The sequence below is a fragment of the Brachionichthys hirsutus genome, chromosome 3 (assembly GCF_040956055.1).
Source record: "Brachionichthys hirsutus isolate HB-005 chromosome 3, CSIRO-AGI_Bhir_v1, whole genome shotgun sequence".
In the NCBI taxonomy this organism is placed as follows: domain Eukaryota; kingdom Metazoa; phylum Chordata; class Actinopteri; order Lophiiformes; family Brachionichthyidae; genus Brachionichthys; species Brachionichthys hirsutus.
Window position 1 is genome coordinate 2,054,079 of NC_090899.1, and position 10,646 is coordinate 2,064,724.

Below are 10,646 nucleotides of genomic sequence, written 5' to 3' on the forward strand. Positions count from 1 at the left end.
CATGGCACCGGACGGTAGAATGAAAATGTCCGACTGCTGGAGTGAGAATAAAACACTTTTGCAAAATGCTTCAGTGTTTCACAGGAAACGTACAAAGTGCAAAGTCGTCCGACAGGAAATGCAACTAGAAAAAGGTGTTCACCGATCCAGTTCGGTCTCTCCATCCTTCAGAGGAAAGGAAGTGGGGGGGGGGGGGGGGGTCGAGATTCAATCATTGATGAAGATAATTTAGACAAAGTGCGTTAGTTTCATGCATTCTCATGTTACACCTGAGAACCACAGACCAGGAAACGAAGAGGAAGGTGTCCTTTAGGTCGAGGACGTGTCGCCAGGTGTAATTAGAGTTAACCGCAGCGAGAAGTCCCATCATCAGAACCCCCCCCCCTACCCGGTGATATGCTGCTGCTGGGGCTCGCTGTGGGAGCTGCAGAAGAACCCGGGGCCGGGGCCTGGGCCTCCCAGCTGGCGGATGGACTTGCAGATTGGGCAGGGGTAGTCGGACAGGCCCTCGATGTCCTCGAAGGCCAGGTTGACGATCTGGTCGCAGCAGGGGTCGCAGTAGAGGTGGCCGCAGGAGAGGCGCTTCAGCCGGGCCTCGTAGGAGATGCAGCCCTGGCAGTGCGGCAGGTCGGGGCCCAGAGACAGGGAGCCCGTCAGGGAGCTGCTCTCCAGGCTGCCGGCCTGGCTGGAGCCCTGCTTGGTGGGGGACCTGGGGAGGGGGGGCATGGGGGGCACACACACACTGAGCTTCTAATCTGCAGAACACTTCTGTTTTATACATTTTGTTTTTGTCTCCTTCTGCTCTGTCTCTCTATCACTTTATCACTCTCCTACCTGTCTTTCTCTCTCTCTCGCTCTCTTTCTCTCAACCCAGCCGGTCCAGACAGACCCGCCCACTATGAGCCTTAGGTTCTGTCCAAGGTTTCTGCCTGTTAAAGGGAAGTTTTTCCTTGCCTCCATTGCCAAAGTTCTTGCCCTCGTGGGTCCAGTTGGGTTCTGTCTTTCCCTGCTCCTCCTGTAAAGCCTTGAGACGACTTCCTGTTGTGATCTGGCGCTATAGAAATAAGAATTTAACTGATGCGGTCGTTGCACTGGAGACGCATTGAAAGCAGCAGGGATCGGCCTCTGTGCACTAATTATTACTATAGTAATATTATTATAGTAATTATTTTCCAGCAGCATAAATAACCGGTACAACGGGACCTGATCAGGGAGGGCGGGGCCGACTGATTGCTCAATAATCAGCTGGAGACCGTCTGTTGCGCGTGCATGTTAAGCAGCACCTGGATCAAACATGTCGTTCCTGAATGCCTTTATTTAACCTCCAAACTTGTGAAAATAGTCACAAAGGGTGAATCTGCGGACTTTGCAGGTGCTTCATTTGACAGGTTAACATTGTTTTGTGTTTTACACCACGTGGCCTTCAGGAGGAGACGAGCTGCTAAACAGCGAGCGCGAATAGCGACAGCAGGAAAGCCTGTTGTCATAACAACTGAAGAAAGGGTGACGTTTCCTCCTATCCGAAAAGGAAGAATCATTTGTTTCTGCGTCGTTTGGACTGAAACGTTTTAAAGTTAACATTAAACGAGAGCTCGCGTTCTGGAAGGGAATCGATCTGCTGCACGGTGATCGATCTGCTGCAAGGCGATCGATCTGCTGCAGGTTGATCGATCGGCTGCAGGTTGATCGATCGCTGCTCACCTGGACGACGATGAATCCTTGAAGCAGTCGAAGCTGAGCGCTGCGAGGATCCTCCACAGCAGATCCATGCCGGATCCTCTCATGGCTGATGAGAAAGGTGCGACATGATGATGATGATGAATATATTTATTAGATAGAATGTTAGAGTACAAGTACAGTCACACAGTAGCATGTATTACAGTACTAGTACAGTCACACAGTAGCATGTATTACAGTACAAGTACAGTCAAACAGTAGCATGTATTACAGTACAAATAACGTCAAACATCCTGTCTAAGAGGAGCATTTCAAAAAAGCCCTTGCGGGCTTGTTTCCGTTGAAAGTCCTTCGTACATAAATCATCCACAAAAAACAATACAAATAACAATACAAATAAAAATAAATCCAATATTAAATTACGCAATTGATGCAACGTAACATTAGAAAGACAAAAATAAAATGTTATTACACCGCCAGTGCAAACTAACAATTAATCTAAAATAAATTACACCACTGATGCGAGATGACAATAAATAACTTACATAAATTACAATAAATTACTAAAGCAATTAATACGTGCAACATAGGTGGACAAAAAAAAAGGAGGGGGGGTTTGACCTGGAGAGAGTCGTGATGGCTATCTCCGTTTCTGTCCCCCTGAAAGGTGTATTTTTAGGGCCTTTTTGAAGGAGGCCAAAGAGGTGCATGTTTTGAGGGCGGGAGTCAATCCGTTCCACCCTTGGGTGGCCGTATTGTAGAAAGATGATTTACCCATGTTAGTCCTATAGGAGGGGGTAATCAGGTTGTTGTTTGAGCTCCCTCTAGTGTTGTGGCTGTGGGTGTCACTAAATCTGTGGAGGTGTTCCGTCAGGTATGCAGGGATTGAGGGGACTGAGGGCAGAGCTGCATTGACTATTTTAAATGCCAATCCCATTTTGAGTTGTTTAACCCTGTCTTCTACCCTGAGCCATTTTAGGCTAGCAAAATGTCCAGGAAGAAGGTGGGTCATGGGCCCCAGATTGAGGAGTAGCCGAATCAGTTTATTTTGGGAGGTTTGGAGCCTGGTTTTCAGGGACATTTTGATGTTTGAATACCAGGAGGTGCTAGCATAGTCAAAGAGGGGCTGAACGAGGGCTGCAGCAAGCGTCCGGAGAGCACTTTTGTTGACAAAAGCAGACATTCTGCCCAAAAATCTTGTTCTCTGATTGACTTTTTTGATCACCTTAGTTGCCATACTATCGCCAGACAGGTATTTGTCAAGAACACAGCCCAAATAGGTAATCTCTTCTTTGCTGGAGATGACTGTATTATCGACTGTGACCTTGAAATCATTAACATTTATCTCACGCAGAGAGTGTTTAGACCCAAAAAGAATCGATTCGGTTTTACCAAGATGTAGTGACAGTTTGTTATCGGTAAGCCAAGTACGGATTCTGGTGAGCTCAGAGCTGAGAGCCTCCTCAACCTGCACTTTGTCCTCTCCCGAAATCAGGAGTGCTGAGTCATCAGCAAACAGGAACAATTTGCAGTTACAGGCAGCATTCATGTCGTTAATGTATAGGAGGAACAGTAACGGCCCCAGAATGCTGCCTTGAGGAACCCCGCAGCTTACCGGGAGGGACGAGGACAAGGTTCCGTTTATGTCTACCATTTGTTCTCGTCCCTCAAGGTACGATTTCATCCAGTTTGTTGATGTGCTATCAAAACCAATCGCCCCTAGTTTGTTCAATAGGATTGAATGGTTGACCGTGTCAAAGGCCTTCTGGAGGTCCAGCATGACCATGCCGCAGTACTTGCCCGCGTCTACTTCACGCTTAATGTAGTCGGTCAGATATATGAGGCACGTGTCAGTGGAGTGGGATGTTCTGAAGCCTGATTGGAATTCAAAGAGCAGGCTATGCTCGGCGAGGTAGCGGTTGATTTGCTCCTGGATTATTCTCTCCATAACCTTTGAGATGGAACAAAGGATGGAAACAGGGCGGTAGTTGCCAGGTTCTAATTTGTTTCCTTTTTTATACAGAGGGATAACCCGCGCCGTCTTGAATTCCTGTGGGACGTGGCACTGATTGATGGATAAATTTATCAGATGGGTTACCACGGGGGCGATAGAGACAGCTGCGTCTCTGAGGAACCGGGTGGGTATGTTGTCGAGGCCTGTGGCCTTGTTAGGTTGAAGGGCAATTAGTTGTTTTAGCACATCAACGGTATTTACAGGTGTGAAAGAGAAAGTGTCCTTTTTAGCACCTAGCTTCTCATAGTGAGTTTGGATGTGGTCAGAACCGTACAGACCTGAATGCGGGGGTAGTTTGCTGACCAACAGGGTGGCAATAGTGGTGAAAAAGCTGTTAAAACAATTTGCTACCACCAACCTGTCGGTCTGGAGCGAACCACTTGAGTTAATGCAGATATTACTGGTTTTTGTTTGGAGTCTGTTGCTGCAGCCTAATTGTTTTAGGGCCTCCCACAGTTTTTGTGGGTTGCTTTTGTTTGCCTCAATGTTCTCATTTAAGAAATTCTTTTTGGCATTTTTTATCATTTTGTTAACCTCATTGCGTAGTTTTCTGCTTTTTTCAAGTAGTTCCTCGTTGTTGGTTTTTCTGTACTCAGAGTAACATTTGTTTCTGAGCTTGATGGCATTCAATATTTCCCCCTTCATCCAAGGTTCTGTACGGGCTCTGACCCGAACAGCAGTTATGGGTGCTATCTTATCGATTACGGACAGAAATGCAGATTTAAAGGAAGACCAGGTCCCCTCGACAGAGGCGGAGTTTAAAGTTTCAGACCAATCAGTTTCCTCCAGCGCTGTTGTTAGAGCTTCTGGGGAGTAATGCTTCATGGTTCTGCAGTTTATTGTGGTATGGCAATGGGCTGCAGGTCTATGAATTTTTCGAGTGCAGAAGATCATGTTGTGATCACTTAGACTGCACTCGATGACCCCACTGTTTTTGATTCTAGATTTGTCCGATGTCAGGATTAGGTCTATGATGGATCTAGAAGTGGTGCTTACCCTTGTAAATTGCTGGATCAGCTGGGTAAAGTTATGCAGATTACAGAAGCTGCTGAAGGATTTGAAAGTCGGGGTGTCTTTCCGAAGGACATTGGTGTTACAATCTCCTATCAGAATGACCTCCGAGCTCCCCAAGCCGATCACATGCTTCTCCAATAAATCATAGAATGAATTTTGGTCTGGGGGTCTGTATACTGCGCCAATGACCAGAGGTTTAGCTCTGGGATAAATGATTTTTACCCAGACAGACTCTGTGTCTGTTCCTAGTTCTGGTAGAACGGTGAAGTTGAGGTCTGATCTAACGTAGATGCAGACCCCGCCCCCATGACGGTCCCTGTCCTTCCTGATAACAGTGTATCCCTTAATCTCAATCTCAGTGTCTTTACAAGAATCATCCAGTTTGGTTTCCGAAAAGGAGAGAATTCCAACCTTACCGTTGCCAAACATCGATGTTAACTCGGACATCTTGGATTTGCATGTCAAGCTGTTCACGTTGAGATGAATAATGTGAAGACCTCTCCCCGAGAAAATGTTATTCATATCTTCCGTGGAGTAGAAGCCTTTGTCATTCACTGTCTCTGGGGGGACGCTGGGGGGAGGAGGGGGTATCGATGGGGGGATATTGTCCGCCGGTGAATGGGGTAGGGTGGGGCCGTTGGGCAGGAGGGGGGCGCTGGGGTGGCGGTATCGATCGTAAACAAAGGGAGTGGCCGACCGATACCTGGGGGGGGAGTGCAGCTGGGGGGTGGGAGTGCAGCTGGTGCTCTCAGGCGTTGCTTCGCGGCGAAAAACTCCGGGGGAATAATCCGCATTTCCGAGGCCTCTGCTCGATGTGACCCTGTCTGTGTTACCAGGGCGGCGGGGGAAGCCCCTTCCGTCACCGTGACGTATCTGCGCCGGGGGAATTCCGTGACGCGCCGTCGCGCGGTGGCTGCGTCCCTCGGCGCGAAGTGCCGGAAGTGAAAACAGGGAGAAAGCTTGCGCCGCTCCGTCTCCGTCTTGCTGCTGGGGGGGTTCGGTGGTGGGCGATGTGGCGTTTGGCTGGGTTGACCTCGGGAGGTTTGTCGCGATCATCATCGTCATCATCATCTGCAGGCATGCGACGGGAGGTAAACAACCGCGGTCGTTCGGCGCCTCCGTCCGAGCGCGTCTCGGTCTGTTTCTATATGGTTTGTTCCGCCCTCTTCCTCCTCCTCCTCCTCCTCCTCTTCCTCCACAGCAGCAGCGCAGAGCGGCGCAGCTGAGGTTTGCGTCAATCAGATGGAATCAACCAATGAAAGTGGAGCACGAGCCTGAAATAGCCTGACGACAGAAATTGAGTTTCATCTCAGCCTGTTTATTTATTTTAGTCTAGATCCAGAGAATAAAAAGATTGAATAGAGTTCCATCAATAATATTTATTACCGGTATTATAATAATATAATTAAAGGTATTTACAGCAGCTCGTTGTTACATTTTGTTCTGATTGCATCGGGGAAATGTTGTTCGGAGATCAAATCGTGTGTCAACGGGTCAGACTTTGCTGTTTGTTACATCCCTTAGATGGGGAGTCTGTTTGGAATGTTTGGAAACCCGTCGGAAAGATTACAAGGAATCCGGGGAAGGCTTTATGGGACGGATCCAGATTTCCCTACATTACTGGATGGGAACACTTTTCAACATTCTGTATTATATTGATCCAGAACTAAAGAATATATCTTTAATCTCAAAGAAAGAGTGTTACACATTATTTTTATGTATTTAATTACAGAAACATTTACTCTTAATTGGTTTGTAAATGTTGTTTTACCGCCCTAATTGAGACTTAATCACTTTTGATCGATCAGTAAATTGAGCCCACGTTATTTCTGTTCACATGAATTGATTTCCCGGCTTCCCGGCTCACCTGTTATTTCTCTCAGGCCGCTGCAGACATGCTGTTAGTTTAACATCCTTTTTATTTCAGCTGTTTTCCACCAGGGGGCGTCCTTGTATAGTTCCTGTTTTCTTCACGCAGTATTTATGGGCACGAGCCGCGGCGCGCGCAGCAGGAGGCTCGTCTCGTTCAGCTCATTGCACCAAGCGTTTGGCGCATATGGAGCAAAAGTGACGCTGAGAGCGCTTTTTACGCACGTTTGCGCGCGTCCAGCGTAAAGACTCTGACTGTGTGGATCAGCGAACGTTCTAAAAATAAATGACCTTCATTGTTTCAGGGTCAATGTGAAGCAGCAAAGCACGCTTTCCTCTGCCTGGGAGGGATGGAGGCGGAGGGGGAGGAGGGGGAGGAGGGGGAGGAGGGGGAGGAGGGGGGCGGTGTCTCCATCCGAGAGGGATGTTGTGGAGGAGGGAGGAGGGCACAGCGCTGCGCTGCTACGTCAGCGCGCATCACAGGGACGCGCAGGACGCCTTCGGTTTCAGGTGCTTGGGGGGTGATCCGGTCACCCTAAAACGCGTCGACCTTCCCGGAGAAAGGTAAGAAAACGTTCCCGCTGCGCCTTCCTTCTCACGCGCTGATTGGCTCGGCTGCTGCTGTCCGGCGCGTCGACGGCGCGTCCAGGTGCACAAATTAGGGGGAGATTGATGTGGATCGGCGCCGCTGGACGTTTATTCGTCTATTAGAACAAGTTCGCAGGCCCATGCGCAACGCGATGACCCTACCCCCCCCCCTCCCCCCCCCCCCCCCAGCCCATAACCGGAAGGAAATACAGGAATACGAGGTTTTATTTCATATTCTAGTTGCGGGTTTTGGGGAAGGATGCTCCCGCTCCGGGAGGTCTTCATGCGCGCTGAGCGCAATCGTCGGAGGGTTTTTGCGCCGATGCCCTTGCTGCTCTCCTCCTCTCTCCTCCTCTCCTCTCCTCCTTTGTCGTCGGTAAAATGCTTTAGTTTTCCTCCTTCATGGCACTTTCTCCTGTAATTGTTAAAGTTGTTCCGGTTATTGTGTGTTTAATGAACGCCATATTAAAGCAAGCCGATGAGGGCGAGTCTAGCGGCGCGGCGCGTCGTGCGTCGTGCGTCAAAATGACCTTGTAGAATCCCAGTGGGGAGAACGTGATGGAGAAACAGTGATGGATGGAGAAATCCCGAGTGTCCTTTGGAGGTGGGAAGAAGATGGATTCGTGATTGATTCTGGGTGATGCGGTTCAGAAATGTGTGAGTCTGACGTCTTGTTCCTGTGGCAGCCATGACTGCAGCTCAGCTCCCAACCTACATGATGGGGGGCAGTAGAGGGGGGGGGGGGGGGGGGGCAGCAGCCAAACCTGAAGGGCTCCGGATGGCATCCTCTCTGATTTATGGGATGTGATTAGAAGCTGACAGATCTCCAGCCTGTAAATTAGCCTGTAACAGGCGGCAACAAGAGCATCCTTGTCCCGACGTTTGGTGTAACATCTCATTAAAGTGGTCACACGTTTCCTTTGGTTCCGATTGAACGTCCTTTTCTTTGTATTTCTGATTTAAATCATTTTCTGCGCCCGTTTTTGGGTGAAAATTCTATTTATACACGTCGGGGATTTAGAAAGTGCCCCCCCGGTTGTTTCTGTGGAGACTTTCTTGAGTATTCTGTGTATGAAAACAGCAAAAGCATCATTTCAATCGGTACCAAAAACAAGACCAAATGTTTAACGCCTTTAAATGGAGAATACATTTAAACCGTCGCTGATTTTTAAAGGCTGTTTATTGATGACGCCGTTAATCCTCCTCCTCCTGGACTGGAAAGCCTCCTGATGACGTCATCCTGTGGGACGGCGTCTCCTCGATGCTCCTGGAGTTGATGCTGAGTTTGTGGAGGACGTTCACACCGTCCACATCGCTGACCAGGCGGGTTGCGGCGCCGTAGAGCCGCACCTCTCAGCTGCCCTCAGCCCGATTCCTCTTCAGTCCATTTTGCAGTGAGCAAAAGCCAAAATGGATGCAGTGCGCTGACGTCACCGTGTTTGACATGTTGCTAGCGGCCTCGGTGCCACCCGGGTGACGATGCATGCTAAGAGCCCAAGCAAGGGGGGAGGGGGGGGGGCAGATTCTCCCAAAGGGGAGTTTTGCAGCCATGGAGTCTCCATGACCCAGTAAGCCTTGCAGCCAATCGCACCCGCCTCCCTGGTTGCTGCTGTTCTGCCTCCCTTGATGGGCCCGAAGCCTCGCAGGAAAGCCTCATCTTCAGCCACACAGACTCGCCTCGCCGTACGTCGAAGAGGAAGAAGAGAGTGGAAGTAATGACGAGACTAATAGAGCGATCTCTTTTTCAAAGCGTATAAATAAACAGGATATCTGTTGGCTTTAACACCAAAGTGGATAATGGGGGGGGGGGCAGGACTAATGGAAGGTGAGAACATGGAAAGGTGTTCGTCTGCACGAGGATGGAAGGCTTAGGTTATATTTGGAGGCAGGAGTGACTCATCCTGGCAGAGAATGAAGGGCTGCTAATTGGATGCAACTCTTGACGAAGGCAAGGAATTGAAATGGGGGGGGGGGATCTGCCTGACGCAGAGAGGCGGAGAAACCTTTCAGAATGAACCCCGAGATTCCTGACAAAGGGGTCGGGAAGACTTTCTGCATTTAAGACGTTTCAGATGACACTCGATTGACTCGTGCTGCACACCGATCCGAGGTTTGGTTCGAGCAAACGGACGAGAAGAAGAGATGGAAGCGGATACGAAAGCAGCCAATCAGGAGAGGCGTGGCTCTTCTGTCTTCTTTATTTCATTTTTTCTCTCTCTAATGTTTGCTGCGAGGAATGCCAAAAAGCATTTCATTGTGCTTTTGTGTGCTTCCACCATATCATCCCCACAGCAGGGACCGTTTGGATTCTGCTTTGGCTTCTAAAGCATGAAGAATATACATCTTTGCACGTTTGTATTTGCGTTTGATTTGCTTCCGAGTCCATCTGGTGCTGCCGGGATTCGCAGCTGGAGGAAAGCATGGCATCGGAAAACAAACCCTCCAGGCGTACTTTAATGAGATACACAAATGAAGAACACTTTGGAGTCGTACCTGCGCATCCCCTAAAGATGGGACGCTCATTCATTTATGAACAGAACCTGGTCTTAATGTGCAGCTACACGCTGCACAGCCGTCTCCACCTGCCACAGTGAGGTCAGCGTTCAGGAAGGGAACCAGACTGAAGATGCTGATGTGCATTTTTTTTTGTTTTATCTCTGTCGGGGATCTTCTGCTGGGTCAGCCTCAGATATCTCAAAAGGCTTCAAATGGATTTTGATGCGGTTCTGCGTCGGGGTGGATGAGCCGGGGACGTTTTTTTGAGGCGGATGCAGGTACTGATGTGGAATTTGAATCACTTTCTGATGGGATTTCTTCCTCCTCCGTCATCTCAGGGCCCAGCGAGTCATCAACAAGTTAAAGTCAGGCCAGGCCATGAAGGTGCTTCTGCACAAACGCTTGATGTTAAAAAGGAATACAAATCTATAGTTTGAGCCGCAGAGCTGCACTTAACGTTTTAACGTTGCAGCAAGGCCTTGTTGTTAAACGCTCACAGCTCTGAGTGGGAGTTGTGAACAGAGGTTATTGCCCGCCGGTGTCTCGGTTAATGTGGTTACGACCGCTTCAGTGGAAACCTCGAGTGTTCCTCTGGAAGTTAAATAGAATAAAATGTGGGCAAATTATTTACCAATGAAGCGGAATAGTCCCGAAACGCTTCTTTACAGCGGAGTCTTATTTAGATCAATGAAACTCACAACATAAAATACCCAACAGAGAGGTAAGTGCATTAATCGAGGCAGCGTTGGCTCATTCCTGCTGTCTTTTCTATCTGTGATTAAATTTCAGTGACGTGTAATCATATTATGAGAGATGGTGAAAGCTAAAAATGGAGAAATATGTCCAAAGCGCCGCTTTTGAGAGACACGGCTCACCCATTTACCCGTGTGTGGTATCATTAATTCAAGATGAATGGAGTTTGGTCTCCATCAGCTCCTCTTTAGTCAGAGCTTCATTATGTTCACAGGAGGCGTTCAATCGGTTAAAA